Source organism: Schistocerca gregaria, chromosome 11 (assembly GCF_023897955.1).
Source record: "Schistocerca gregaria isolate iqSchGreg1 chromosome 11, iqSchGreg1.2, whole genome shotgun sequence".
NCBI classification, from domain to species: Eukaryota; Metazoa; Arthropoda; class Insecta; order Orthoptera; family Acrididae; genus Schistocerca; species Schistocerca gregaria.
In genome coordinates this window covers 5,303,013-5,327,379 of record NC_064930.1, presented here as the reverse complement: position 1 = coordinate 5,327,379, position 24,367 = coordinate 5,303,013, and the positions used below count along the sequence as shown (strand labels likewise).

Below are 24,367 nucleotides of genomic sequence, written 5' to 3'. Positions count from 1 at the left end.
TTGCGTGCAGTCGGCTGCTACTGGTGTTGCTGGTTGTGACTGCTGATAACAGATGCCGTAGCAATCAATTCATGGAGTGAGTTGTGTGTTTTGCGATAGTCTGTCTCTGACAAGGAAGCACAGGTGATATAGGTGCGAACACAGGAAGCTTGCAGCCCCTCGCTGCCTGCAGACACAGAGCAGCCACACTAGAAGAGCGGCCTAAGCCGTAGGCGAAATGTGCTCATTCGCTTTGGCGCGACGTCGAACTGTAAATAAGGCTGTCACTAGCGTGAGCGTCGTGTAAAGTCGGAAAAGTCATCTGCATGGGTGATTGCCAAGTTTGGGGAGCGTTTCGTAGTACGATCAGTGCAATGGAGACGCGGAAACTTGTTGTGTCCCAGTGTTTTGCAGTTGGACGACAAGAGTTTTACACAGTAGCAAAGAGCGAGGCACTGAGTTGGCATGAACAATGGAGAGCACAATGGGGCTCGAGATGTGCTTGTTACCTCAGGTGCTGTGTGATTGTGGACAAGGAGTGAAATGGACCAATTTGTGACCGCCCTTTCAATTTAAGACGTTCAAAACAGACGGAATTTGCATTCGTAATACCAGAGCATCGAAACTACTTGGAACTCTTGTGTATATGAACGTGTCCGCGCCTTTGTATTCTGGTACCTTCGCCGCTACAAACCAACCAACCATCGTGTCCGTGCACATCAATGTTGCAAAGAATGGAGAATAGCCAGGCTTGGTCGTGTGTGTAGCTGTAGCTCAGTTGGCAGACCGTTCGCTTAGCGTGTGAACGGTCTCGGGTTCAAGCCCCGGCTCCTCCATGTTTTGTGGTCAGTGCATGGTAAGTGTTGGTCGCGGCGAACATAAACGCACGCAAGAAGTTGCAAAACCAGCGTCACATACTGATAGGATGTATACTGTCATAAGGAGAGCAAGATGTAAGTGTGGGGACCGGCTGTTATCGTGGTGTCATCGAGTGCAGATCTGTCTTAGGTATCACGGCTTAACGTCATTGAAGTCTAGAGAAGGGACAACACGTTCGTCTTACTCAGAGCGGTGTCTGAACTCTATTTTCGACGTTATGCGTGCCACTTTCATTGTGGCCAACTACGATTCGATACAGAATGCACGAAACCTTTAAGACACCCTCACTGATACATAGAGAGAAGTGTTTGTCTGCGGAATAATGGGAGTGCAAGGGTCTGTGACGTTGATACGACTGTATGTAGCACTACTAGTTATCGGGGGGTGGGCGTAGCTCAGATGGTAGAGCGCTCGCTTAGCGTGCGAGAGGTACTGGGATCGATACCCAGCGCCTCCAGAATTTTTAACACACCTACATGCGCACCTTGCCATGCAAGTGGAATAATTCCCAACCGGCAGAGGTGTGTAGGCAGATACAAGCGAACGATTAGCATCCACAATTGGCGAGCGTGCTTTTATTCGTGCGCAGGAAGCACCCTCCTCCCACACCTACACTTAATTTAGAAACAGTACAAATGTTCCCATAAGATTCTCAAGCCTACGTCGGAAAGATCTGCCTTGCGCCGATTTCACGTAAATCCCACTGCACGTTCCCATTCTTTGCGTGCAGTCGGCTGCTACTGGTGTTGCTGGTTGTGACTGCTGATAAGAGATGCCGTAGCAATCAATTCATGGAGTGAGTTGTATGTTTTGCGATAGTCTGTCTCTGACAAGGAAGCACAGGTGATATAGGTGCGAACACAGGAAGCTTGCAGCCCCTCGCTGCCTGCAGACACAGAGCAGCCACACTAGAAGAGCGGCCTAAGCCGTAGGCGAAATGTGCTCATTCGCTTTGGCGCGACGTCGAACTGTAAATAAGGCTGTCACTAGCGTGAGCGTCGTGTAAAGTCGGAAAAGTCATCTGCATGGGTGATTGCCAAGTTTGGGGAGCATTTCGTAGTACGATCAGTGCAATGGAGACGCGGAAACTTGTTGTGTCCCAGTGTTTTGCAGTTGGACGACAAGAGTTTTACACAGTAGCAAAGAGCGAGGCACTGAGTTGGCATGAACAATGGAGAGCACAATGGGGCTCGAGATGTGCTTGTTACCTCAGGTGCTGTGTGATTGTCGACAAGGAGTGAAATGGACCAATTTGTGACCGCCCTTTCAATTTAAGACGTTCAAAACAGACGGAATTTGCATTCGTAATACCAGAGCATCGAAACTACTTGGAACTCTTGTGTATATGAACGTGTCCGCGTCTTTGTATTCTGGTACCTTCGCCGCTACAAACCAACCAACCATCGTGTCCGTGCACATCAGAGTTGCAAAGAATGGAGAATAGCCAGGCTTGGTCGTGTGTGTAGCTGTAGCTCAGTTGGCAGACCGTTCGCTTAGCGTGTGAACGGTCTCGGGTTCAAGCCCCGGCTCCTCCATATTTTGTGGTCAGTGCATGGTAAGTGTTGGTCGCGGCGAACATAAACGCACGCAAGAAGTTGAAAAACCAGCGTCACAGACTGATATGATGTATACTGTCATAGGGAGAGCAAGATGTAAGTGTGGGGACCGGCTGTTATCGTGGTGTCATCGAGTGCAGATCTGTCTTAGGTATCACGGCTTAACGTCATTGAAGTCTAGAGAAGGGACAACACGTTCGTCTTACTCAGAGCGGTGTCTGAACTCTATTTTCGACGTTATGCGTGCCACTTTCATTGTGGCCAACTACGATTCGACACAGAATGCACGAAACCTGAAAGACACCCTCACTGATACATAGAGAGTAGTGTTTGTCTGCGGAATAATGGGAGTGCAAGGGTCTGTGACGTTGATACGACTGTATGTAGCACTACTAGTTATCGGAGGGGTGGGCGTAGCTCAGATGGTAGAGCGCTCGCTTAGCGTGCGAGAGGTACTGGGATCGATACCCAGCGCCTCCAGAATTTTTAACACACCTACATGCGCACCATGCCATGCAAGTGGAATAATTCCCAACCGGCAGAGGTGTGTAGGCAGATACAAGCGAACGATTAGCATCCACAATTGGCGAGCGTGCTTTTATTCGTGCGCAGGAAGCACCCTCCTCCCACACCTACACTTAATTTAGAAACAGTACAAATGTTCCCGTAAGATTCTCAAGCCTACGTCGGAAAGATCTGCCTTGCGCCGATTTCACGTAAATCCCACTGCACGTTCCCATTCTTTGCGTGCAGTCGGCTGCTACTGGTGTTGCTGGTTGTGACTGCTGATAACAGATGCCGTAGCAATCAATTCATGGAGTGAGTTGTGTGTTTTGCGATAGTCTGTCTCTGACAAGGAAGCACAGGTGATATAGGTGCGAACACAGGAAGCTTGCAGCCCCTCGCTGCCTGCAGACACAGAGCAGCCACACTAGAAGAGCGGCCTAAGCCGTAGGCGAAATGTGCTCATTCGCTTTGGCGCGACGTCGAACTGTAAATAAGGCTGTCACTAGCGTGAGCGTCGTGTAAAGTCGGAAAAGTCATCTGCATGGGTGATTGCCAAGTTTGGGGAGCGTTTCGTAGTACGATCAGTGCAATGGAGACGCGGAAACTTGTTGTGTCCCAGTGTTTTGCAGTTGGACGACAAGAGTTTTACACAGTAGCAAAGAGCGAGGCACTGAGTTGGCATGAACAATGGAGAGCACAATGGGGCTCGAGATGTGCTTGTTACCTCAGGTGCTGTGTGATTGTCGACAAGGAGTGAAATGGACCAATTTGTGACCGCCCTTTCAATTTAAGACGTTCAAAACAGACGGAATTTGCATTCGTAATACCAGAGCATCGAAACTACTTGGAACTCTTGTGTATATGAACGTGTCCGCGCCTTTGTATTCTGGTACCTTCGCCGCTACAAACCAACCAACCATCGTGTCCGTGCACATCAGTGTTGCAAAGAATGGAGAATAGCCAGGCTTGGTCGTGTGTGTAGCTGTAGCTAAGTTGGCAGACCGTTCGCTTAGCGTGTGAACGGTCTCGGGTTCAAGCCCCGGCTCCTCCATGTTTTGTGGTCAGTGCATGGTAAGTGTTGGTCGCGGCGAACATAAACGCACGCAAGAAGTTGCAAAACCAGCGTCACATACTGATAGGATGTATACTGTCATAAGGAGAGCAAGATGTAAGTGTGGGGACCGGCTGTTATCGTGGTGTCATCGAGTGCAGATCTGTCTTAGGTATCACGGCTTAACGTCATTGAAGTCTAGAGAAGGGACAACACGTTCGTCTTACTCAGAGCGGTGTCTGAACTCTATTTTCGACGTTATGCGTGCCACTTTCATTGTGGCCAACTACGATTCGACACAGAATGCACGAAACCTGAAAGACACCCTCACTGATACATAGAGAGTAGTGTTTGTCTGCGGAATAATGGGAGTGCAAGGGTCTGTGACGTTGATACGACTGTATGTAGCACTACTAGTTATCGGAGGGGTGGGCGTAGCTCAGACGGTAGAGCGCTCGCTTAGCGTGCGAGAGGTACTGGGATCGATACCCAGCGCCTCCAGAATTTTTAACACACCTACATGCGCACCTTGCCATGCAAGTGGAATAATTCCCAACCGGCAGAGGTGTGTAGGCAGATACAAGCGAACGATTAGCATCCACAATTGGCGAGCGTGCTTTTATTCGTGCGCAGGAAGCACCCTCCTCCCACACCTACACTTAATTTAGAAACAGTACAAATGTTCCCATAAGATTCTCAAGCCTACGTCGGAAAGATCTGCCTTGCGCCGATTTCACGTAAATCCCACTGCACGTTCCCATTCTTTGCGTGCAGTCGGCTGCTACTGGTGTTGCTGGTTGTGACTGCTGATAAGAGATGCCGTAGCAATCAATTCATGGAGTGAGTTGTATGTTTTGCGATAGTCTGTCTCTGACAAGGAAGCACAGGTGATATAGGTGCGAACACAGGAAGCTTGCAGCCCCTCGCTGCCTGCAGACACAGAGCAGCCACACTAGAAGAGCGGCCTAAGCCGTAGGCGAAATGTGCTCATTCGCTTTGGCGCGACGTCGAACTGTAAATAAGGCTGTCACTAGCGTGAGCGTCGTGTAAAGTCGGAAAAGTCATCTGCATGGGTGATTGCCAAGTTTGGGGAGCGTTTCGTAGTACGATCAGTGCAATGGAGACGCGGAAACTTGTTGTGTCCCAGTGTTTTGCAGTTGGACGACAAGAGTTTTACACAGTAGCAAAGAGCGAGGCACTGAGTTGGCATGAACAATGGAGAGCACAATGGGGCTCGAGATGTGCTTGTTACCTCAGGTGCTGTGTGATTGTCGACAAGGAGTGAAATGGACCAATTTGTGACCGCCCTTTCAATTTAAGACGTTCAAAACAGACGGAATTTGCATTCGTAATACCAGAGCATCGAAACTACTTGGAACTCTTGTGTATATGAACGTGTCCGCGCCTTTGTATTCTGGTACCTTCGCCGCTACAAACCAACCAACCATCGTGTCCGTGCACATCAGAGTTCCAGAGAATGGAGAATAGCCAGGCTTGGTCGTGTGTGTAGCTGTAGCTCAGTTGGCAGACCGTTCGCTTAGCGTGTGAACGGTCTCGGGTTCAAGCCCCGGCTTCTCCATGTTTTGTGGTCAGTGCATGGTAAGTGTTGGTCGCGGCGAACATAAACGCACGCAAGAAGTTGCAAAACCAGCGTCACAGACTGATATGATGTATACTGTCATAAGGAGAGCAAGATGTAAGTGTGGGGACCGGCTGTTATCGTGGTGTCATCGAGTGCAGATCTGTCTTAGGTATCACGGCTTAACGTCATTGAAGTCTAGAGAAGGGACAACACGTTCGTCTTGCTCAGAGCGGTGTCTGAACTCTATTTTCGACGTTATGCGTGCCACTTTCATTGTGGCCAACTACGATTCGATACAGAATGCACGAAACCTGAAAGACACCCTCACTGATACATAGAGAGTAGTGTTTGTCTGCGGAATAATGGGAGTGCAAGGGTCTGTGACGTTGATACGACTGTATGTAGCACTACTAGTTATCGGGGGGGTGGGCGTAGCTCAGATGGTAGAGCGCTCGCTTAGCGTGTGAGAGGTACTGGGATGGATACCCAGCGCATCCAGAATTTTTAACACACCTACATGCGCACCTTGCCATGCAAGTGGAATAATTCCCAACCGGCAGAGGTGTGTAGGCAGATACAAGCGAACGATTAGCATCCACAATTGGCGAGCGTGCTTTTATTCGTGCGCAGGAAGCACCCTCCTCCCACACGTACACTTAATTTAGAAACAGTACAAATGTTCCCATAAGATTCTCAAGCCTACGTCGGAAAGATCTGCCTTGCGCCGATTTCACGTAAATCCCACTGCACGTTCCCATTCTTTGCGTGCAGTCGGCTGCTACTGGTGTTGCTGGTTGTGACTGCTGATAAGAGATGTCGTAGCAATCAATTCATGGAGTGAGTTGTATGTCTTGCGATAGTCTGTCTCTGACAAGGAAGCACAGGTGATATAGGTGCGAACACAGGAAGCTTGCAGCCCCTCGCTGCCTGCAGACACAGAGCAGCCACACTAGAAGAGCGGCCTAAGCCGTAGGCGAAATGTGCTCATTCGCTTTGGCGCGACGTCGAACTGTAAATAAGGCTGTCACTAGCGTGAGCGTCGTGTAAAGTCGGAAAAGTCATCTGCATGGGTGATTGCCAAGTTTGGGGAGCGTTTCGTAGTACGATCAGTGCAATGGAGACGCGGAAACTTGTTGTGTCCCAGTGTTTTGCAGTTGGACGACAAGAGTTTTACACAGTAGCAAAGAGCGAGGCACTGAGTTGGCATGAACAATGGAGAGCACAATGGGGCTCGAGATGTGCTTGTTACCTCAGGTGCTGTGTGATTGTCGACAAGGAGTGAAATGGACCAATTTGTGACCGCCCTTTCAATTTAAGACGTTCAAAACAGACGGAATTTGCATTCGTAATACCAGAGCATCGAAACTACTTGGAACTCTTGTGTATATGAACGTGTCCGCGCCTTTGTATTCTGGTACCTTCGCCGCTACAAACCAACCAACCATCGTGTCCGTGCACATCAGTGTTGCAAAGAATGGAGAATAGCCAGGCTTGGTCGTGTGTGTAGCTGTAGCTAAGTTGGCAGACCGTTCGCTTAGCGTGTGAACGGTCTCGGGTTCAAGCCCCGGCTCCTCCATGTTTTGTGGTCAGTGCATGGTAAGTGTTGGTCGCGGCGAACATAAACGCACGCAAGAAGTTGCAAAACCAGCGTCACATACTGATAGGATGTATACTGTCATAAGGAGAGCAAGATGTAAGTGTGGGGACCGGCTGTTATCGTGGTGTCATCGAGTGCAGATCTGTCTTAGGTATCACGGCTTAACGTCATTGAAGTCTAGAGAAGGGACAACACGTTCGTCTTACTCAGAGCGGTGTCTGAACTCTATTTTCGACGTTATGCGTGCCACTTTCATTGTGGCCAACTACGATTCGACACAGAATGCACGAAACCTGAAAGACACCCTCACTGATACATAGAGAGTAGTGTTTGTCTGCGGAATAATGGGAGTGCAAGGGTCTGTGACGTTGATACGACTGTATGTAGCACTACTAGTTATCGGAGGGGTGGGCGTAGCTCAGACGGTAGAGCGCTCGCTTAGCGTGCGAGAGGTACTGGGATCGATACCCAGCGCCTCCAGAATTTTTAACACACCTACATGCGCACCTTGCCATGCAAGTGGAATAATTCCCAACCGGCAGAGGTGTGTAGGCAGATACAAGCGAACGATTAGCATCCACAATTGGCGAGCGTGCTTTTATTCGTGCGCAGGAAGCACCCTCCTCCCACACCTACACTTAATTTAGAAACAGTACAAATGTTCCCATAAGATTCTCAAGCCTACGTCGGAAAGATCTGCCTTGCGCCGATTTCACGTAAATCCCACTGCACGTTCCCATTCTTTGCGTGCAGTCGGCTGCTACTGGTGTTGCTGGTTGTGACTGCTGATAAGAGATGCCGTAGCAATCAATTCATGGAGTGAGTTGTATGTTTTGCGATAGTCTGTCTCTGACAAGGAAGCACAGGTGATATAGGTGCGAACACAGGAAGCTTGCAGCCCCTCGCTGCCTGCAGACACAGAGCAGCCACACTAGAAGAGCGGCCTAAGCCGTAGGCGAAATGTGCTCATTCGCTTTGGCGCGACGTCGAACTGTAAATAAGGCTGTCACTAGCGTGAGCGTCGTGTAAAGTCGGAAAAGTCATCTGCATGGGTGATTGCCAAGTTTGGGGAGCGTTTCGTAGTACGATCAGTGCAATGGAGACGCGGAAACTTGTTGTGTCCCAGTGTTTTGCAGTTGGACGACAAGAGTTTTACACAGTAGCAAAGAGCGAGGCACTGAGTTGGCATGAACAATGGAGAGCACAATGGGGCTCGAGATGTGCTTGTTACCTCAGGTGCTGTGTGATTGTCGACAAGGAGTGAAATGGACCAATTTGTGACCGCCCTTTCAATTTAAGACGTTCAAAACAGACGGAATTTGCATTCGTAATACCAGAGCATCGAAACTACTTGGAACTCTTGTGTATATGAACGTGTCCGCGCCTTTGTATTCTGGTACCTTCGCCGCTACAAACCAACCAACCATCGTGTCCGTGCACATCAGAGTTCCAGAGAATGGAGAATAGCCAGGCTTGGTCGTGTGTGTAGCTGTAGCTCAGTTGGCAGACCGTTCGCTTAGCGTGTGAACGGTCTCGGGTTCAAGCCCCGGCTTCTCCATGTTTTGTGGTCAGTGCATGGTAAGTGTTGGTCGCGGCGAACATAAACGCACGCAAGAAGTTGCAAAACCAGCGTCACAGACTGATATGATGTATACTGTCATAAGGAGAGCAAGATGTAAGTGTGGGGACCGGCTGTTATCGTGGTGTCATCGAGTGCAGATCTGTCTTAGGTATCACGGCTTAACGTCATTGAAGTCTAGAGAAGGGACAACACGTTCGTCTTGCTCAGAGCGGTGTCTGAACTCTATTTTCGACGTTATGCGTGCCACTTTCATTGTGGCCAACTACGATTCGATACAGAATGCACGAAACCTGAAAGACACCCTCACTGATACATAGAGAGTAGTGTTTGTCTGCGGAATAATGGGAGTGCAAGGGTCTGTGACGTTGATACGACTGTATGTAGCACTACTAGTTATCGGGGGGGTGGGCGTAGCTCAGATGGTAGAGCGCTCGCTTAGCGTGTGAGAGGTACTGGGATGGATACCCAGCGCATCCAGAATTTTTAACACACCTACATGCGCACCTTGCCATGCAAGTGGAATAATTCCCAACCGGCAGAGGTGTGTAGGCAGATACAAGCGAACGATTAGCATCCACAATTGGCGAGCGTGCTTTTATTCGTGCGCAGGAAGCACCCTCCTCCCACACGTACACTTAATTTAGAAACAGTACAAATGTTCCCATAAGATTCTCAAGCCTACGTCGGAAAGATCTGCCTTGCGCCGATTTCACGTAAATCCCACTGCACGTTCCCATTCTTTGCGTGCAGTCGGCTGCTACTGGTGTTGCTGGTTGTGACTGCTGATAAGAGATGTCGTAGCAATCAATTCATGGAGTGAGTTGTATGTCTTGCGATAGTCTGTCTCTGACAAGGAAGCACAGGTGATATAGGTGCGAACACAGGAAGCTTGCAGCCCCTCGCTGCCTGCAGACACAGAGCAGCCACACTAGAAGAGCGGCCTAAGCCGTAGGCGAAATGTGCTCATTCGCTTTGGCGCGACGTCGAACTGTAAATAAGGCTGTCACTAGCGTGAGCGTTGCGTGAGCGTCGTGTAAAGTCGGAAAAGTCATCTGCATGGGTGATTGCCAAGTTTGGGGAGCGTTTCGTAGTACGATCAGTGCAATGGAGACGTGGAAACTTGTTGTGTCCCAGTGTTTTGCAGTTGGACGACAAGAGTTTTACACAGTAGCAAAGAGCGAGGCACTGAGTTGGCATGAACAATGGAGAGCACAATGGGGCTCGAGATGTGCTTGTTACGTCAGGTGCTGTGTGATTGTCGACAAGGAGTGAAATGGACCAATTTGTGACCGCCCTTTCAATTTAAGACGTTCAAAACAGACGGAATTTGCATTCGTAATACCAGAGCATCGAAACTACTTGGAACTCTTGTGCGTATGAACGTGTCCGCGCCTTTGTATTCTGGTACCTTCGCCGCTACAAACCAACCAACCATCGTGTCCGTGCACATCAGAGTTGCAGAGAATGGAGAATAGCCAGGCTTGGTCGTGTGTGTAGCTGTAGCTCAGTTTGCAGACCGTTCGCTTAGCGTGTGAACGGTCTCGGGTTCAAGCCCCGGCTCCTCCATGTTTTGTGGTCAGTGCATGGTAAGTGTTGGTCGCGGCGAACATAAACGCACGCAAGAAGTTGCAAAACCAGCGTCACAGACTGATATGATGTATACTGTCATAAGGAGAGCAAGATGTAAGTGTGGGGACCGGCTGTTATCGTGGTGTCATCGAGTGCAGATCTGTCTTAGGTATCACGGCTTAACGTCATTGAAGTCTAGAGAAGGGACAACACGTTCGTCTTACTCAGAGCGGTGTCTGAACTCTATTTTCGACGTTATGCGTGCCACTTTCATTGTGGCCAACTACGATTCGATACAGAATGCACGAAACCTGAAAGACACCCTCACTGACACATAGAGAGTAGTGTTTGTCTGCGGAATAATGGGAGTGCAAGGGTCTGTGACGTTGATACGACTGTATGTAGCACTACTAGTTATCTGGGGGGTGGGCGTAGCTCAGATGGTAGAGCGCTCGCTTAGCGTGCGAGAGGTACTGGGATCGATACCCAGCGCCTCCAGAATTTTTAACACACCTACATGCGCACCTTGCCATGCAAGTGGAATAATTCCCAACCGGCAGAGGTGTGTAGGCAGATACAAGCGAACGATTAGCATCCACAATTGGCGAGCGTGCTTTTATTCGTGCGCAGGAAGCACCCTCCTCCCACACCTACACTTAATTTAGAAACAGTACAAATGTTCCCATAAGATTCTCAAGCCTACGTCGGAAAGATCTGCCTTGCGCCGATTTCACGTAAATCCCACTGCACGTTCCCATTCTTTGCGTGCAGTCGGCTGCTACTGGTGTTGCTGGTTGTGACTGCTGATAACAGATGCCGTAGCAAACAATTCATGGAGTGAGTTGTATGTTTTGCGATAGTCTGTCTCTGACAAGGAAGCACAGGTGATATAGGTGCGAACACAGGAAGCTTGCAGCCCCTCGCTGCCTGCAGACACAGAGCAGCCACACTAGAAGAGCGGCCTAAGCCGTAGGCGAAATGTGCTCATTCGCTTTGGCGCGACGTCGAACTGTAAATAAGGCTGTCACTAGCGTGAGCGTTGCGTGAGCGTCGTGTAAAGTCGGAAAAGTCATCTGCATGGGTGATTGCCAAGTTTGGGGAGCGTTTCGTAGTACGATCAGTGCAATGGAGACGCGGAAACTTGTTGTGTCCCAGTGTTTTGCAGTTGGACGACAAGAGTTTTACACAGTAGCAAAGAGCGAGGCACTGAGTTGGCATGAACAATGGAGAGCACAATGGGGCTCGAGATGTGCTTGTTACCTCAGGTGCTGTGTGATTGTCGACAAGGAGTGAAATGGACCAATTTGTGACCGCCCTTTCAATTTAAGACGTTCAAAACAGACGGAATTTGCATTCGTAATACCAGAGCATCGAAACTACTTGGAACTCTTGTGCGTATGAACGTGTCCGCGCCTTTGTATTCTGGTACCTTCGCCGCTACAAACCAACCAACCATCGTGTCCGTGCACATCAGAGTTGCAGAGAATGGAGAATAGCCAGGCTTGGTCGTGTGTGTAGCTGTAGCTCAGTTTGCAGACCGTTCGCTTAGCGTGTGAACGGTCTCGGGTTCAAGCCCCGGCTCCTCCATGTTTTGTGGTCAGTGCATGGTAAGTGTTGGTCGCGGCGAACATAAACGCACGCAAGAAGTTGCAAAACCAGCGTCACAGACTGATATGATGTATACTGTCATAAGGAGAGCAAGATGTAAGTGTGGGGACCGGCTGTTATCGTGGTGTCATCGAGTGCAGATCTGTCTTAGGTATCACGGCTTAACGTCATTGAAGTCTAGAGAAGGGACAACACGTTCGTCTTACTCAGAGCGGTGTCTGAACTCTATTTTCGACGTTATGCGTGCCACTTTCATTGTGGCCAACTACGATTCGATACAGAATGCACGAAACCTGAAAGACACCCTCACTGACACATAGAGAGTAGTGTTTGTCTGCGGAATAATGGGAGTGCAAGGGTCTGTGACGTTGATACGACTGTATGTAGCACTACTAGTTATCCGGGGGGTGGGCGTAGCTCAGATGGTAGAGCGCTCGCTTAGCGTGCGAGAGGTACTGGGATCGATACCCAGCGCCTCCAGAATTTTTAACACACCTACATGCGCACCTTGCCATGCAAGTGGAATAATTCCCAACCGGCAGAGGTGTGTAGGCAGATACAAGCGAACGATTAGCATCCACAATTGGCGAGCGTGCTTTTATTCGTGCGCAGGAAGCACCCTCCTCCCACACCTACACTTAATTTAGAAACAGTACAAATGTTCCCATAAGATTCTCAAGCCTACGTCGGAAAGATCTGCCTTGCGCCGATTTCACGTAAATCCCACTGCACGTTCCCATTCTTTGCGTGCAGTCGGCTGCTACTGGTGTTGCTGGTTGTGACTGCTGATAACAGATGCCGTAGCAAACAATTCATGGAGTGAGTTGTATGTTTTGCGATAGTCTGTCTCTGACAAGGAAGCACAGGTGATATAGGTGCGAACACAGGAAGCTTGCAGCCCCTCGCTGCCTGCAGACACAGAGCAGCCACACTATAAGAGCGGCCTAAGCCGTAGGCGAAATGTGCTCATTCGCTTTGGCGCGACGTCGAACTGTAAATAAGGCTGTCACTAGCGTGAGCGTTGCGTGAGCGTCGTGTAAAGTCGGAAAAGTCATCTGCATGGGTGATTGCCAAGTTTGGGGAGCGTTTCGTAGTACGATCAGTGCAATGGAGACGCGGAAACTTGTTGTGTCCCAGTGTTTTGCAGTTGGACGACAAGAGTTTTACACAGTAGCAAAGAGCGAGGCACTGAGTTGGCATGAACAATGGAGAGCACAATGGGGCTCGAGATGTGCTTGTTACCTCAGGTGCTGTGTGATTGTCGACAAGGAGTGAAATGGACCAATTTGTGACCGCCCTTTCAATTTAAGACGTTCAAAACAGACGGAATTTGCATTCGTAATACCAGAGCATCGAAACTACTTGGAACTCTTGTGCGTATGAACGTGTCCGCGCCTTTGTATTCTGGTACCTTCGCCGCTACAAACCAACCAACCATCGTGTCCGTGCACATCAGAGTTGCAGAGAATGGAGAATAGCCAGGCTTGGTCGTGTGTGTAGCTGTAGCTCAGTTTGCAGACCGTTCGCTTAGCGTGTGAACGGTCTCGGGTTCAAGCCCCGGCTCCTCCATGTTTTGTGGTCAGTGCATGGTAAGTGTTGGTCGCGGCGAACATAAACGCACGCAAGAAGTTGCAAAACCAGCGTCACAGACTGATATGATGTATACTGTCATAAGGAGAGCAAGATGTAAGTGTGGGGACCGGCTGTTATCGTGGTGTCATCGAGTGCAGATCTGTCTTAGGTATCACGGCTTAACGTCATTGAAGTCTAGAGAAGGGACAACACGTTCGTCTTACTCAGAGCGGTGTCTGAACTCTATTTTCGACGTTATGCGTGCCACTTTCATTGTGGCCAACTACGATTCGATACAGAATGCACGAAACCTGAAAGACACCCTCACTGACACATAGAGAGTAGTGTTTGTCTGCGGAATAATGGGAGTGCAAGGGTCTGTGACGTTGATACGACTGTATGTAGCACTACTAGTTATCCGGGGGGTGGGCGTAGCTCAGATGGTAGAGCGCTCGCTTAGCGTGCGAGAGGTACTGGGATCGATACCCAGCGCCTCCAGAATTTTTAACACACCTACATGCGCACCTTGCCATGCAAGTGGAATAATTCCCAACCGGCAGAGGTGTGTAGGCAGATACAAGCGAACGATTAGCATCCACAATTGGCGAGCGTGCTTTTATTCGTGCGCAGGAAGCACCCTCCTCCCACACCTACACTTAATTTAGAAACAGTACAAATGTTCCCATAAGATTCTCAAGCCTACGTCGGAAAGATCTGCCTTGCGCCGATTTCACGTAAATCCCACTGCACGTTCCCATTCTTTGCGTGCAGTCGGCTGCTACTGGTGTTGCTGGTTGTGACTGCTGATAACAGATGCCGTAGCAAACAATTCATGGAGTGAGTTGTATGTTTTGCGATAGTCTGTCTCTGACAAGGAAGCACAGGTGATATAGGTGCGAACACAGGAAGCTTGCAGCCCCTCGCTGCCTGCAGACACAGAGCAGCCACACTAGAAGAGCGGCCTAAGCCGTAGGCGAAATGTGCTCATTCGCTTTGGCGCGACGTCGAACTGTAAATAAGGCTGTCACTAGCGTGAGCGTTGCGTGAGCGTCGTGTAAAGTCGGAAAAGTCATCTGCATGGGTGATTGCCAAGTTTGGGGAGCGTTTCGTAGTACGATCAGTGCAATGGAGACGCGGAAACTTGTTGTGTCCCAGTGTTTTGCAGTTGGACGACAAGAGTTTTACACAGTAGCAAAGAGCGAGGCACTGAGTTGGCATGAACAATGGAGAGCACAATGGGGCTCGAGATGTGCTTGTTACCTCAGGTGCTGTGTGATTGTCGACAAGGAGTGAAATGGACCAATTTGTGACCGCCCTTTCAATTTAAGACGTTCAAAACAGACGGAATTTGCATTCGTAATACCAGAGCATCGAAACTACTTGGAACTCTTGTGCGTATGAACGTGTCCGCGCCTTTGTATTCTGGTACCTTCGCCGCTACAAACCAACCAACCATCGTGTCCGTGCACATCAGAGTTGCAGAGAATGGAGAATAGCCAGGCTTGGTCGTGTGTGTAGCTGTAGCTCAGTTTGCAGACCGTTCGCTTAGCGTGTGAACGGTCTCGGGTTCAAGCCCCGGCTCCTCCATGTTTTGTGGTCAGTGCATGGTAAGTGTTGGTCGCGGCGAACATAAACGCACGCAAGAAGTTGCAAAACCAGCGTCACAGACTGATATGATGTATACTGTCATAAGGAGAGCAAGATGTAAGTGTGGGGACCGGCTGTTATCGTGGTGTCATCGAGTGCAGATCTGTCTTAGGTATCACGGCTTAACGTCATTGAAGTCTAGAGAAGGGACAACACGTTCGTCTTACTCAGAGCGGTGTCTGAACTCTATTTTCGACGTTATGCGTGCCACTTTCATTGTGGCCAACTACGATTCGATACAGAATGCACGAAACCTGAAAGACACCCTCACTGATACATAGAGAGTAGTGTTTGTCTGCGGAATAATGGCAGTGCAAGGGTCTGTAACGTTGATACGACTGTATGTAGCACTACTAGTTATCGGGGGGGTGGGCGTAGCTCAGATGGTAGAGCGCTCGCTTAGCGTGCGAGAGGTACTGGGATCGATACCCAGCGCCTCCAGAATTTTTAACCCACCTACATGCGCACCTTGCCATGCAAGTGGAATAATTCCCAACCGGCAGAGGTGTGTAGGCAGATACAAGCGAACGATTAGCATCCACAATTGGCGAGCGTGCTTTTATTCGTGCGCAGGAAGCACCCTCCTCCCACACCTACACTTAATTTAGAAACAGTACAAATGTTCCCATAAGATTCTCAAGCCTACGTCGGAAAGATCTGCCTTGCGCCGATTTCACGTAAATCCCACTGCACGTTCCCATTTTTTGCGTGCAGTCGGCTGCTACTGGTGTTGCTGGTTGTGACTGCTGATAACAGATGCCGTAGCAATCAATTCATGGAGTGAGTTGTATGTTTTGCGATAGTCTGTCTCTGACAAGGAAGCACAGGTGATATAGGTGCGAACACAGGAAGCTTGCAGCCCCTCGCTGCCTGCAGACACAGAGTAGCCACACTAGAAGAGCGGCCTAAGCCGTAGGCGAAATGTGCTCATTCGCTTTGGCGCGACGTCGAACTGTAAATAAGGCTGTCACTAGCGTGAGCGTCGTGTAAAGTCGGAAAAGTCATCTGCATGGGTGATTGCCAAGTTTGGGGAGCGTTTCGTAGTACGATCAGTGCAATGGAGACGCGGAAACTTGTTGTGTCCCAGTGTTTTGCAGTTGGACGACAAGAGTTTTACACAGTAGCAAAGAGCGAGGCACTGAGTTGGCATGAACAATGGAGAGCACAATGGGGCTCGAGATGTGCTTGTTACCTCAGGTGCTGTGTGATTGTCGACAAGGAGTGAAATGGACCAATTTGTGACCGCCCTTTCAATTTAAGACGTTCAAAACAGACGGAATTTGCATTCGTAATACCAGAGCATCGAAACTACTTGGAACTCTTGTGTATATGAACGTGTCCGCGCCTTTGTATTCTGGTACCTTCGCCGCTACAAACCAACCAACCATCGTGTCCGTGCACATCAGAGTTGCAGAGAATGCAGAATAGCCAGGCTTGGTCGTGTGTGTAGCTGTAGCTCAGTTGGCAGACCGTTCGCTTAGTGTGTGAACGGTCTCGGGTTCAAGCCCCGGCTCCTCCATGTTTTGTGGTCAGTGCATGGTAAGTGTTGTTCGCGGCGAACATAAACGCACGCAAGAAGTTGCAAAACCAGCGTCACAGACTGATATGATGTATACTGTCATAAGGAGAGCAAGATGTAAGTGTGGGGACCGGCTGTTATCGTGGTGTCATCGAGTGCAGATCTGTCTTAGGTATCACGGCTTAACGTCATTGAAGTCTAGAGAAGGGACAACACGTTCGTCTTACTCAGAGCGGTGTCTGAACTCTATTTTCGACGTTATGCGTGCCACTTTCATTGTGGCCAACTACGATTCGATACAGAATGCACGAAACCTGAAAGACACCCTCACTGATACATAGAGAGTAGTGTTTGTCTGCGGAATAATGGGAGTGCAAGGGTCTGTGACGTTGATACGACTGTATGTAGCACTACGAGTTATCCGGGGGGTGGGCGTAGCTCAGATGGTAGAGCGCTCGCTTAGCGTGCGAGAGGTACTGGGATCGATACCCAGCGCCTCCAGAATTTTTAACCCACCTACATGCGCACCTTGCCATGCAAGTGGAACAATTCCCAACCGGCAGAGGTGTGTAGGCAGATACAAGCGAACGATTAGCATCCACAATTGGCGAGCGTGCTTTTATTCGTGCGCAGGAAGCACCCTCCTCCCACACCTACACTTAATTTAGAAACAGTTCAAATGTTCCCATAAGATTCTCAAGCCTACGTCGGAAAGATCTGCCTTGCGCCGATTTCACGTAAATCCCACTGCACGTTCCCATTCTTTGCGTGCAGTCGGCTTCTACTGGTGTTGCTGGTTGTGACTGCTGATAACAGATGCCGTAGCAATCAATTCATGGAGTGAGTTGTATGTTTTGCGATAGTCTGTCTCTGACAAGGAAGCACAGGTGATATAGGTGCGAACACAGGAAGCTTGCAGCCCCTCGCTGCCTGCAGACACAGAGCAGCCACACTAGAAGAGCGGCCTAAGCCGTAGGCGAAATGTGCTCATTCGCTTTGGCGCGACGTCGAACTGTAAATAAGGCTGTCACTAGCGTGAGCGTCGTGTAAAGTCGGAAAAGTCATCTGCATGGGTGATTGCCAAGATTGGGGAGCGTTTCGTAGTACGATCAGTGCAATGGAGACGCGGAAACTTGTTGTGTCCCAGTGTTTTGCAGTTGGACGACAAGAGTTTTACACAGTAGCAAAGAGCGAGGAACTGAGTTGGCATGAACAATGGAGAGCACAATGGGGCTCGAGATGTGCTTGTTACCTCAGGTGCTGTGTGATTGTCGACAAGGAGTGAAATGGACCAATTTGTGACCGCCCTTTCAATTTAAGACGTTCAAAACAGCCGGAATTTGCATTCGTAATACCAGAGCATCGAAACTACTTGGAACTCTTGTGTATATGAACGTGTCCGCGCCTTTGTATTCTGGTACCTTCGCCGCTACAAACCAACCAACCATCGTGTCCGTGCACATCAGAGTTGCAGAGAATGGAGAATAGCCAGGCTTGGTCGTGTGTGTAGCTGTAGCTCAGTTTGCAGACCGTTCGCTTAGTGTGTGAACGGTCTCGGGTTCAAGCCCCGGCTTCTCCATGTTTTGTGGTCAGTGCATGGTAAGTGTTGGTCGCGGGGAACATAAACGCACGCAAGAAGTTGCAAAACCAGCGTCACAGACTGATATGATGTATACTGTCATAAGGAGAGCAAGATGTAAGTGTGGGGACCGGCTGTTATCGTGGTGTCATCGAGTGCAGATCTGTCTTAGGTATCACGGCTTAACGTCATTGAAGTCTAGAGAAGGGACAACACGTTCGTCTTACTCAGAGCGGTGTCTGAACTCTATTTTCGACGTTATGCGTGCCACTTTCATTGTGGCCAACTACGATTCGATACAGAATGCACGAAACCTGAAAGACACCCTCACTGATACATAGAGAGTAGTGTTTGTCTGCGGAATAATGGGAGTGCAAGGGTCTGTGACGTCGATACGACTGTATGTAGCACTACTAGATATCCGGGGGGTGGGCGTAGCTCAGATGGTAGAGCGCTCGCTTAGCGTGCGAGAGGTACTGGGATCGATACCCAGCGCCTCCAGAATTTTTAACCCACCTACATGCGCACCTTGCCATGCAAGTGGAATAATTCCCAACCGGCAGAGGTGTGTAGGCGGATACAAGCGAACGATTAGCATCCACAATTGGCGAGCGTGCTTTTATTCGTGCGCAGGAAGCACCCTCCTCCCACACGTACACTTAATTTAGAAACAGTACAAATGTTCCCATAAGATTCTCAAGCCTACGTCGGAAAGATCTGCCTTGCGCCGATTTCACGTAAATCCCACTGCACGTTCCCATTCTTTGCGTGCAGTCGGCTGCTACTGGTGTTGCTGGTTGTGACTGCTGATAAGAGATGCCGTAGCAATCAATTCATGGAGTGAGTTGTATGTTTTGCGATAGTCTGTCTCTGACAAGGAAGCACAGGTGATATAGGTGCGAACACAGGAAGCTTGCAGCCCCTCGCTGCCTGCAGACACAGAGCAGCCACACTAGAAGAGCGGCCTAAGCCGTAGGCGAAATGTGCTCATTCGCTTTGGCGCGACGTCGAACTGTAAATAAGGCTGTCACTAGCGTGAGCGTTGCGTGAGCGTCGTGTAAAGTCGGAAAAGTCATCTGCATGGGTGATTGCCAAGTTTGGGGAGCGTTTCGTAGTACGATCAGTGCAATGGAGACGCGGAAACTTGTTGTGTCCCAGTGTTTTGCAGTTGGACGACAAGAGTTTTACACAGTAGCAAAGAGCGAGGCACTGAGTTGGCATGAACAATGGAGAGCACAATGGGGCTCGAGATGTGCTTGTTACCTCAGGTGCTGTGTGATTGTCGACAAGGAGTGAAATGGACCAATTTGTGACCGCCCTTTCAATTTAAGACGTTCAAAACAGACGGAATTTGCATTCGTAATACCAGAGCATCGAAACTACTTGGAACTCTTGTGTATATGAACGTGTCCGCGCCTTTGTATTCTGGTACCTTCGCCGCTACAAACCAACCAACCATCGTGTCCGTGCACATCAGAGTTCCAGAGAATGGAGAATAGCCAGGCTTGGTCGTGTGTGTAGCTGTAGCTCAGTTTGCAGACCGTTCGCTTAGCGTGTGAACGGTCTCGGGTTCAAGCCCCGGCTCCTCCATGTTTTGTGGTCAGTGCATGGTAAGTGTTGGTCGCGGCGAACATAAACGCACGCAAGAAGTTGCAAAACCAGCGTCACAGACTGATATGATGTATACTGTCATAAGGAGAGCAAGATGTAAGTTTGGGGACCGGCTGTTATCGTGGTGTCATCGAGTGCAGATCTGTCTTAGGTATCACGGCTTAACGTCATTGAAGTCTAGAGAAGGGACAACACGTTCGTCTTACTCAGAGCGGTGTCTGAACTCTATTTTCGACGTTATGCGTGCCACTTTCATTGTGGGCAACTACGATTCGATACAGAATGCACGAAACCTGAAAGACACCCTCACTGATACATAGAGAGTAGTGTTTGTCTGCGGAATAATGGGAGTGCAAGGGTCTGTGACGTCGATACGACTGTATGTAGCACTACTAGATATCCGGGGGGTGGGCGTAGCTCAGATGGTAGAGCGCTCGCTTAGCGTGCGAGAGGTACTGGGATCGATACCCAGCGCCTCCAGAATTTTTAACACACCTACATGCGCACCTTGCCATGCAAGTGGAATAATTCCCAACCGGCAGAGGTGTGTAGGCAGATACAAGCGAACGATTAGCATCCACAATTGGCGAGCGTGCTTTTATTCGTGCGCAGGAAGCACCCTCCTCCCACACCTACACTTAATTTAGAAACAGTACAAATGTTCCCATAAGATTCTCAAGCCTACGTCGGAAAGATCTGCCTTGCGCCGATTTCACGTAAATCCCACTGCACGTTCCCATTCTTTGCGTGCAGTCGGCTGCTACTGGTGTAGCTGGTTGTGACTGCTGATAACAGATGCCGTAGCAATCAATTCATGGAGTGAGTTGTATGTTTTGCGATAGTCTGTCTCTGACAAGGAAGCACAGGTGATATAGGTGCGAACACAGGAAGCTTGCAGCCCCTCGCTGCCTGCAGACACAGAGCAGCCACACTAGAAGAGCGGCCTAAGCCGTAGGCGAAATGTGCTCATTCGCTTTGGCGCGACGTCGAACTGTAAATAAGGCTGTCACTAGCTTGAGCGTCGTGTAAAGTCGGAAAAGTCATCTGCATGGGTGATTGCCAAGTTTGGGGAGCGTTTCGTAGTATGATCAGTGCAATGGAGACGCGGAAACTTGTTGTGTCCCAGTGTTTTGCAGTTGGACGACAAGAGTTTTACACAGTAGCAAAGAGCGAGGCACTGAGTTGGCATGAACAATGGAGAGCACAATGGGGCTCGAGATGTGCTTGTTACCTCAGGTGCTGTGTGATTGTCGACAAGGAGTGAAATGGACCAATTTGTTACCGCCCTTTCAATTTAAGACGTTCAAAACAGACGGAATTTGCATTCGTAATACCAGAGCATCGAAACTACTTGGAACTCTTGTGTATATGAACGTGTCCGCGCCTTTGTATTCTGGTACCTTCGCCGCTACAAACCAACCAACCATCGTGTCCGTGCACATCAGAGTTGCAGAGAATGGAGAATAGCCAGGCTTGGTCGTGTGTGTAGCTGTAGCTCAGTTGGCAGACCGTTCGCTTAGTGTATGAACGGTCTCGGGTTCAAGCCCCGGCTCCTCCATGTTTTGTGGTCAGTGCATGGTAAGTGTTGGTCGCGGCGAACATAAACGCACGCAAGAAGTTGCAAAACCAGCGTCACAGACTGATATGATGTATACTGTCATAAGGAGAGCAAGATGTAAGTGTGGGGACTGGCTGTTATCGTGGTGTCATCGAGTGCAGATCTGTCTTAGGTATCACGGCTTAACGTCATTGAAGTCTAGAGAAGGGACAACACGTTCGTCTTACTCAGAGCGGTGTCTGAACTCTATTTTCGACGTTATGCGTGCCACTTTCATTGTGGCCAACTACGATTCGATACAGAATGCACGAAACCTGAAAGACAACCTCACTGATACATAGAGAGTAGTGTTTGTCTGCGGAATAATGGGAGTGCAAGGGTCTGTGACGTTGATACGACTGTATGTAGCACTACTAGTTATCGGGGGGGTGGGCGTAGCTCAGATGGTAGAGCGCTCGCTTAGCGTGCGAGAGGTGCTGGGATCGATACCCAGCGCCTCCAGAATTTTTAACACACCTACATGCGAATAATTCCCAACCGGCAGAGGTGTGTAGGCAGATACAAGCGAACGATTAGCATCCACAATTGGCGAGCGTGCTTTTATTCGTGCGCAGGAAGCACCCTCCTCCCACACCTACACTTAATTTAGAAACAGTACAAATGTTCCCATAAGATTCTCAAGCCTACGTCGGAAAGATCTGCCTTGCGCCGATTTCACGTAAATCCCACTGCACGTTCCCATTCTTTGCGTGCAGTCGGCTGCTACTGGTGTTGCTGGTTGTGACTGCTGATAACAGATGCCGTAGCAATCAATTCATGGAGTGAGTTGTATGTTTTGCGATAGTCTGTCTCTGACAAGGAAGCACAGGTGATATAGGTGCGAACACCGGAAGCTTGCAGCCCCTCGCTGCCTGCAGACACAGAGCAGCCACACTAGAAGAGCGGCCTAAGCCGTAGGCGAAATGTGCTCATTCGCTTTGGCGCGACGTCGAACTGTAAATAAGCCTGTCACTAGCGTGAGCGTCGTGAAAAGTCGGAAAAGTCATCTGCATGGGTGATTTCCAAGTTTGGGGAGCGTTTCGTAGTACGATCAGTGCAATGGAGACGCGGAAACTTGTTGTGTCCCAGTGTTTTGCAGTTGGACGACAAGAGTTTTACACAGTAGCAAAGAGCGAGGCACTGAGTTGGCATGAATAATGGAGAGCACAATGGGGCTCGAGATGTGCTTGTTACCTCAGGTGCTGTGTGATTGTCGACAAGGAGTGAAATGGACCAATTTGTGACCGCCCTTTCAATTTAAGACGTTCAAAACAGCCGGAATTTGCATTCGTAATACCAGAGCATCGAAACTACTTGGAACTCTTGTGTATATGAACGTGTCCGCGCCTTTGTATTCTGGTACCTTCGCCGCTACAAACCAACCAACCATCGTGTCCGTGCACATCAGAGTTGCAGAGAATGGAGAATAGCCAGGCTTGGTCGTGTGTGAAGCTGTAGCTCAGTTGGCAGACCGTTCGCTTAGCGTGTGAACGGTCTCGGGTTCAAGCCCCGGCTCCTCCATGTTTTGTGGTCAGTGCATGGTAAGTGTTGGTCGCGGCGAACATAAACGCACGCAAGAAGTTGCAAAACCAGCGTCACAGACTGATATGATGTATACTGTCATGAGGAGAGCAAGATGTAAGTGTGGGGACCGGCTGTTATCGTGGTGTCATCGAGTGCAGATCTGTCGTAGGTATCACGGCTTAACGTCATTGAAGTCTAGAGAAGGGACAACACGTTCGTCTTACTCAGAGCGGTGTCTGAACTCTATTTTCGACGTTATGCGTGCCACTTTCATTGTGGCCAACTACGATTCGATACAGAATGCACGAAACCTGAAAGACACCCTCACTGATACATAGAGAGTAGTGTTTGTCTGCGGAATAATGGGAGTGCAAGGGTCTGTGACGTTGATATGACTGTATGTAGCACTAGAAGCTCCGGGGAGGTGGGCGTAGCTCAGATGGTAGAGCGCTCGCTTAGCGTGCGAGAGGTACTGGGATCGATACCCAGCGCGTCCAGAGTTTTTAACACACCTACATGCGCACCTTGCCATGCAAGTGGAATAATTCCCAACCGGCAGAGGTGTGTAGGCAGATACAAGCGAACGATTAGCATCCACAATTGGCGAGCGTGCTTTTATTCGTGCGCAGGAAGCACGCTCCTCCCACACCTACACTTAATTTAGAAACAGTACAAATGTTCCCATAAGATTCTCAAGCCTACGTCGGAAAGATCTGCCTTGCGCCGATTTCACGTAAATCCCACTGCACGTTCCCATTCTTTGCGTGCAGTCGGCTGCTACTGGTGTTGCCGGTTGTGACTGCTGATAACAGATGCCGTAGCAATCAATTCATGGAGTGAGTTGTATGTTTTGCGATAGTCTGTCTCTGACAAGGAAGCACAGGTGATATAGGTGCGAACACAGGAAGCTTGCAGCCCCTCGCTGCCTGCAGACACAGAGCAGCCACACTAGAAGAGCGGCCTAAGCCGTAGGCGAAATGTGCTCATTCGCTTTGGCGCGACGTCGAACTGTAAATAAGGCTGTCACTAGCGTGAGCGTCGTGTAAAGTCGGAAAAGTCATCTGCATGGGTGATTGCCAAGATTGGGGAGCGTTTCGTAGTACGATCAGTGCAATGGAGACGCGGAAACTTGTTGTGTCCCAGTGTTTTGCAGTTGGACGACAAGAGTTTTACACAGTAGCAAAGAGCGAGGCACTGAGTTGGCATGAACAATGGAGAGCACAATGGGGCTCGAGATGTGCTTGTTACCTCAGGTGCTGTGTGATTGTCGACAAGGAGTGAAATGGACCAATTTGTGACCGCCCTCTCAATTTAAGACGTTCAAAACAGACGGAATTTGCATTCGTAATACCAGAGCATCGAAACTACTTGGAACTCTTGTGTATATGAACGTGTCCGCGCCTTTGTA

At 49.5% G+C, this 24,367-nt stretch overlaps 12 non-coding genes across 12 annotated transcripts; all 12 read left to right on the top strand.

The window, feature by feature from the left end:
- Positions 1-1,241: 1,241 nt before the first annotated feature.
- Positions 1,242-1,315, top strand: Trnaa-agc (transfer RNA alanine (anticodon AGC)). The gene has a single exon. It is a non-coding gene; the product is annotated as a tRNA-Ala (tRNA).
- A 1,505-nt stretch (positions 1,316-2,820) lies between these two features.
- On the top strand, positions 2,821-2,894 carry Trnaa-agc (transfer RNA alanine (anticodon AGC)). Its single transcript has one exon. It is a non-coding gene; the product is annotated as a tRNA-Ala (tRNA).
- A 1,505-nt stretch (positions 2,895-4,399) lies between these two features.
- Positions 4,400-4,473, top strand: Trnaa-agc (transfer RNA alanine (anticodon AGC)). Its single transcript has one exon. It is a non-coding gene; the product is annotated as a tRNA-Ala (tRNA).
- A 3,084-nt stretch (positions 4,474-7,557) lies between these two features.
- On the top strand, positions 7,558-7,631 carry Trnaa-agc (transfer RNA alanine (anticodon AGC)). The gene has a single exon. It is a non-coding gene; the product is annotated as a tRNA-Ala (tRNA).
- A 3,095-nt stretch (positions 7,632-10,726) lies between these two features.
- Positions 10,727-10,800, top strand: Trnaa-agc (transfer RNA alanine (anticodon AGC)). Its single transcript has one exon. It is a non-coding gene; the product is annotated as a tRNA-Ala (tRNA).
- A 1,516-nt stretch (positions 10,801-12,316) lies between these two features.
- Positions 12,317-12,390, top strand: Trnaa-agc (transfer RNA alanine (anticodon AGC)). The gene has a single exon. It is a non-coding gene; the product is annotated as a tRNA-Ala (tRNA).
- Positions 12,391-13,906: 1,516 nt separating this feature from the next.
- Trnaa-agc (transfer RNA alanine (anticodon AGC)) lies at positions 13,907-13,980 on the top strand. The gene has a single exon. It is a non-coding gene; the product is annotated as a tRNA-Ala (tRNA).
- Positions 13,981-15,496: 1,516 nt separating this feature from the next.
- Positions 15,497-15,570, top strand: Trnaa-agc (transfer RNA alanine (anticodon AGC)). The gene has a single exon. It is a non-coding gene; the product is annotated as a tRNA-Ala (tRNA).
- Positions 15,571-17,075: 1,505 nt separating this feature from the next.
- Trnaa-agc (transfer RNA alanine (anticodon AGC)) lies at positions 17,076-17,149 on the top strand. Its single transcript has one exon. It is a non-coding gene; the product is annotated as a tRNA-Ala (tRNA).
- A 1,505-nt stretch (positions 17,150-18,654) lies between these two features.
- Positions 18,655-18,728, top strand: Trnaa-agc (transfer RNA alanine (anticodon AGC)). Its single transcript has one exon. It is a non-coding gene; the product is annotated as a tRNA-Ala (tRNA).
- A 1,516-nt stretch (positions 18,729-20,244) lies between these two features.
- Trnaa-agc (transfer RNA alanine (anticodon AGC)) lies at positions 20,245-20,318 on the top strand. The gene has a single exon. It is a non-coding gene; the product is annotated as a tRNA-Ala (tRNA).
- A 1,505-nt stretch (positions 20,319-21,823) lies between these two features.
- Positions 21,824-21,897, top strand: Trnaa-agc (transfer RNA alanine (anticodon AGC)). Its single transcript has one exon. It is a non-coding gene; the product is annotated as a tRNA-Ala (tRNA).
- Positions 21,898-24,367: the final 2,470 nt, after the last annotated feature.